Source organism: Corvus brachyrhynchos, unplaced genomic scaffold, assembly GCF_000691975.1.
Source record: "Corvus brachyrhynchos isolate BGI_N302 unplaced genomic scaffold, ASM69197v1 scaffold83, whole genome shotgun sequence".
NCBI classification, from domain to species: Eukaryota; Metazoa; Chordata; class Aves; order Passeriformes; family Corvidae; genus Corvus; species Corvus brachyrhynchos.
The window spans coordinates 8,576,577-8,583,174 of record NW_008238464.1 but is presented as its reverse complement, the minus strand read 5'-3'; positions in this window follow the sequence as shown (position 1 = coordinate 8,583,174).

Here is a 6,598-nt window from a genome sequence, read left to right as displayed (position 1 = left end):
GGAAGAGGAAATTGATCTCAGCTATTCCCTGACAGAGTGGCACTGAACAGAAAGTCTCTTTTTTCCAGAATATATTCATTAGCTTCTTCTCTCAATCTGACCTTGAATGCATTTGATTAAATGATTAAAAGAATTTCATCCCAAAATGATAGTTTGTAGGACAAAATTAATTAAGCTCCAGGACTGAAGAATGGAAAAGCTTGTGCTATGCTTCCTACTTTGTATGAACTCCTATGCTTAAATAAACACATGAGGACCATTGTAATCCCCTGAAATATGTTGGACATCTGGCCTCCCTGATTCCCCTCTACCTAGCAGGCTCTCCAAGCCCCAGCAGCCATAGGTTACTGCTCCCTGCCTGTCTCACTGCCTCAGACACAGCTCCTTTCCCTAAAAGCAGAGTGAAGGGAGCAGAGTGCACTGTGAGCAGAGTCTCTTTAGCATCTTCTCGTTTCACAGCCCATCAAGAATACACAAACTGATCATAGAAACCTTGAAAAATCATTTGATGCATGTAAGAAGAAGGGAAGGGACTCCACTAGCTTCATTGTTGTGTCATCATTTAAAAATACAAAAAAAAGTTACACATTCTGTAGAATAGTGCAGTGAAAGTTGTGAAATTACTAGTTTCTCACCATTTTGATGAGCCTATCTACACCATCAAAAACCCTGAACCTGATTTCTCTGCTAAAATAGCACCACCACTTTTGGCAGTAGTGTAATATTAATGCAGATCAAAATCTTCAGCATTGCTTCTTTAGATTTGTCAGGTTATCTTATCCTGGCAGTTTAGAGATATGGGGCTTCATTTGCTAACATTCACATTGCATCTAGCCCGTTTCCAGGGCCATTGGGTCTGGCAATCCTGGATATGTCACATAAATACACCCTTTATACAAGGCTTGAGAGAAAACTACAGCAGGCTGAATATGATGCTCAGTTATAACTAAGGAATTCTATTGACTTAAGTGGGGCTGCATAAAAATAATTGCTAGCCAAACTTGGTTCAGAAACTTAAAAAAATAATAATAAAAAAATCCTTTAACTACAAGCAGTATGTGGTTCATTTTGCAAATAATTACTTAACTCACCAATATATTACTGATAAAAACAAACCTCCCCTATTCCCCAGCCAACAGAAGAAAAAAAAAAAAAACAGTACTAGGCAAGCAAAATTGTCTATGCAGGGTAAACGACACACAAATAAATTTGAACAGGAAAAACATATTAATGAATCTCCTTTTAAGAGGTAAACAAAATGCTGGCTTCTCGCCAAGAAGGCATGCATGGAAATAAGCAGGGGATCCCTGAAAGCACAGCAAAGCAGCTGACAAAGCCTCTTTAGTGCTGTCAATGAGGCAGACACAATGTGAGAGATGGCCGTGCCACACACGCAGCGGAGCGGCGAGCGCGAAGCTGCGAGCGCAGCCAGCCAGGGAGGCTGCCGGGGCCACCTCCCTCCGCAGCCGCCTGCGAGGAAGGGGCTAAAACACCTCCAGGGTCCCACTCGTGCCCTCTCACTGGGGAGAGCAGACAGCGGAACCGCCGAGGCTGAGTTTGATGTTTTGTGACATTCCCGAGTGGTGTGGCTGGTTGGAGCGGGAGCAGCTGGAGCGGAGCTGGCAGATGAGGCATCCATCCCATCAGTTCTCCCAGCCCCAGTGGCCGGGGAAGTTGCATACAGTAGTACACTGCTTCCATACCCACCACCATAAAGGTTTCCTGTGCAATGATGCACTCAGCTCTATGCTTAGCTGGAGGGGTTATTTCTTCTCTTGTAAGGCTCCTGAAAACCTGAAATGCAAAAGGAAATACAAAAAATCCCACTTTTGCTCAAGTCACACATCTCTCAAAGCCTCCCTGTAGATTAATGTAGTGAGACAGGGGTTCAAAAAGAGCTTCACCCTCACTTACATCTCTGTCCCACAGATCAATGTGATGATTTACATAGACACACTAAGAGAGGGGCACAGCCGGTGTTTCAGGGTCTGAGGCAGGAAGATGAAGTCTGGTGGCTGACAAAAGTTGGACAGTCATTTGAATTATCATTCAGGGAACATTCAGAGATTTCACCTTGTGGATCTTCTGTGCTTGAGGACAAGTTAAATAGCCACCCTCTCATTAGCAAAACAGGACAAACAACCAACCAACATCCTCCAGATACATGTCAATGGTACACTGACATCTGACAAACTATCTGAATGCACACAAAGCACCAGATTTCTTGTGTAGTAACAAGTATAATTAGGCCTTTGTCAAGAGTACCCATTGATATCCTTGTCCTGCTGCTGCGTAAGAGGAGAACCACAGCATTTTTCAGAACTTCACACACAGAGGGATGATGCACCTCAAACTGAGATGGTATATCACTGCTTTACACATCAAATTGAGGACAATCACAGTGTACAGTGACAGAATTTCTGGAATGTATAATTTGTCACAGGACAGGGAGTTCAATGGCTGGAAAGTGTAAAGATAAGTCCAAACATAAATGAGGTTCTTCTGTCCACGGCCCCTGGATGTTTCTCCTAATCTGCATGTCTGTAAATGAAGAGCAAAGATCACGGAAATAACCTGGCAATGGTGTATTCCAGGTACATCACGTAAGAGTGATTGTCCAAAAACAAAAGAGCAAGTTTCCAAAATGAAAATTATGCTGTCTTGAATTTCTTTGTGGTGCTTCTTCTCTGGTTTTGAAGGCAATGGACTACAGATACTAAATTAGAAACTTCCTTTGTTTTTTATTCCCTTAGGGCAGAAAAAATCCTGCTACCATCTGAGAAATACAGGCATAGTCAATAAAAAAATGAAATGTTTATACAGTGAAAGTCTTTCCTGTGAAATAGTAAAACCATTATTTGATTAAAATAATATAGAATCCAGCACTGGGATATTAAACATGATGCATCACAGGCAAAGGAAAACACTATTCCTCTTCTGTCAAGTCTGTTACTAAGAAAAGGCTCTACTAAAAGTAGAAACATTTTAATACTTGTTTAGATAAATAAGATTAAAATTTAACCTTTACTCTTATGAAACCTTTACAGAAACATTCATTTATCTGCAGTTGAAATTAATGCTGGATTTCTTTATTGATTCATTGGCTAAAACCATAGACTAGTTGTGAAAATTCCACTCTACTTCCATTGACACATTGAACTAGAATAAAAAAAAAAAAGTCATTTAAAAGCAGTTTAGCCTTGAGAAAATGGGCAATCATTGTGAGGTTTGGCCTTCTAGAAAAAAAAATTCTTCATGTATGCCACTTAAGAACCAAGATATTTATATGGAACAGCTTGATAGACATGATAAATAACTGACTATAATTACATTTCCTGAAGTACTGCCCAAAGGCAATCTTATACCACAACACAGAACAGCCTTTAGAGGACATAAGTTTTCAAAAAAAAAATATATCACAAATACATAAACAACCTCCCAAATGACTCTGAATCAGAGCTGCAGCAAATCACCATGAATGCAATGGTGGCATATTCCTGACCTGTGGCCACTGGGACCAGGGCTGCAGAGTTTATCTTTGTGCAATAGCTTGTGCTATTTAGACGACAAACTGGCAGCAGTGGAAGGGCAACTGATGGCCATGTTGTAGGTGACCAGTGTAAACTTAGTCCCCAGTGTTTGTGTTGTCACAATACCTGATCCCAAGTGTGAGATAATTTGAGGCAATCACTGTTCCATAGGGAAGGGGTAAACACCTCAAGGTTACCTCTGGACTGGATTAAGTAAAATAACAGATAAGGCAATGTTGTTGCCTTGTATCCCTTATTTCTCCTTTATCTAGGTAGCTTGTTTAAGTGTATACTCATGTACGTGAACCATGACACCTTCACCGATGTTTATCACACAGCTCAAGTAATGGCATAATACACCCCCTGTCCCTGCACTTTCTTGTCCTTTTGTAGGATAGTCCACTCTCTTCAACATCTGCATCTAAATCAGCTAAATTACCAGTAAAGGGCCAGTGATACAGAATTTTTTTTTTCCTTTTTCCTCCAGGAGTAACTGCTCTGTCGAATACAGCTGTAATGTATTGTAGGATCAGATATTTAGACTATGCTGTGGAGACCTTATAGGGGGTACCAGAACACCATTCCACAGTCACTGAGTGTATCAATTTGTTCAAAAAGTCACTATGCCTTGGTGAATCTTTTTTTTAACTAATTAGGAGCATATTAACTCTACTCTTTTAAGGTCAGACTTTTACACAACAATATTCTAGTGGAGATGTAGTTAATTCATCCCTTATACACAAGTTTTATCAGCTGATCTAATATTTTGAACTAAGTGTACCCTTCAGCTCACCTTTTGGGGTGAGAGTCATATTACAAGATCTAAGTCTGGACCCTTTTGGCTGAGCAAAATTTCCATGTTGAAGTTTGTCTGAGGTAGAATGGTAGGCCTGGATGTTCAGCTCTGCAATATAGCTTACTCACTATGAATGAATTGTTCGGCGCACCCACGTTTTCAGACAGGATCATTATTTAATGAGAAGGAAAACTATTTTTACGAGCAGTAGCAGAAATTTTAAAGGTTGAGACAGAATAATATACTAATGCTTAACTGCTGTCAAATGTGGGAGTTCAATTTAACTGGTCCATCTGCAGAAAGCATGTTTCCAACTAAGGGAATCCTGTTCCTTTATCTTGTCCCTCCTCGTATTCACATTAACGGATGTTTCAAGGTGTGCTTAATTCCACCTTCTGCCTCCTCCATTTGAGACATGTAAACATAGCCCGATGTTTACATCCTCTTCCTACACAGGAGCTCGTATTTTAGCAGTAGTGCTCCTCATCTCCCAGATAAACCTTCTACATTCAGTTTAGCACTTAAAATGCATTTTTATGATTGTATTTATTACTCACTTTATGCAAACGGGAAAAGAGAACATGAAAAGAGAAAACACAAGGAGGCCTTGTAAAGAAATACTGAGGATCAAGTGGACTTTTCAAAAACTTTGGCTGCCATGCATTCAACACATGACACTATGTTGCCTGATAAAATGAAAAAAAATGAGGCCATAGCTCATTTGAAGCAATATTATGTGCCATATCCATCCCAAAGGCCATCCCTACACTGAACATTATAAAACATATGTTTACTCTTACAGATAGACAGGACACATCACAATGATAAATAAAAAAGAAAAGTTGAAAAGAAAAAAAAGCCTAACTGGGATCTATGTTTTCAAAAGTAAATAATGACATTTTCTGTCCCTATTACTTTTTTGCTCTCTGCAAGAGCTGGCTGAAGCTGAAGTTTCTCAAGCTGGAAAAGCCATCCATAAAAGACTGAAGCTGTAGTAATATACTGAAAGATTTGGTGGGTGATTTGCCTCCCATAGAGTATTAAGGCTTGCACCTCCAGCCTAATTTGTTCCCTTTACACTATTCAGCAATGACTCTCCCAAGAGCAAACACCAGAACACTCACAATTACTGCAGAATTAGTGCAGCAAGGACCTAAATTTCCTATTCCCTTTCCTATTCCCACGGTCTTTGAGAATGGAAAGCAAGCTGGGGTGACATCTGGACACGTATCAACCGTTCTCTGAACCATGTAACACAGAGTAAATGCAGGTTTCCCAAGGAGGCTGGAAGCCATGGACTCCTTATCCTCGAGAAGTACAGACACTGGGAAACGACTGAAGAGCACCACTTCCAGTCAGTGCAAATGTTGCTCTGTTTGAAAGCATCCTACACCACATTAAATTGCTGCAGGGATGTGGAGGACCCAAAGGTTTTCTTTATTTTCTGATTATCAGAAATTGTACCTTCCAGAGAATCTGATACTGGATTTCCAGATGTCTTATCAAAGACATTCTTCTTCTATGGTATTGTAAGGTACCACTCTCATACCCTGCTGACAGCAAAAAAATGAGGAGGTTCTTTTGGATAGCTGTATTCTCCAGAGCAACTTCAAAGACTAAAACAATTGTTTTTCTTTGCCAAGGATGTAGGCACCACAAAACTCACAGTGTCCCATTTTCTCTCCCCTAGAAAAGCCTACAGATAAGAAGGTCAGGGCAGATGAGAAAAGGAACTGAATGTTCTCTCTTAGGGAACATACACATTCATTTCTGCACTTTGTGGCTTATATGGACACTCCAGCAGCCACAGGATGATCCTACTGCTGCAAGGAAGAGAACTGCTCTTTTCTATTCAAGCCACTCTCAGAGAAAGGATCATACCACAGTGAGCCAGGTTTTGTCCTTTAAAGGCCAAGTTGTACAAGTATGGTCCTTCAACCATCCCCAAAACATCAGGTAACCATGAAAATACCAGCCACTTAGTAGGAGATGTGACCAGAAGAATATAACATACACATCCCAAGGCAGGACTTCACCTCAAATGAGTTTAAACATGAAAGACAGTGAGATCATGTCTCTTCCTTGCACCGGCAGGCCTTGCATCTGAGCAAACATATGTCACTCTTGAGCTTAAGCAAAGGAGTACTCACCAAGACTGCTGCAAAAAAGACATCAAGCTTTTTACAAAGCTACTGTTGTTGTCCCCTGCTCCTCATCACCACATTCCCTGACATGAGCCCATGACCCGCATACATCACTTTCCTGGATGCAA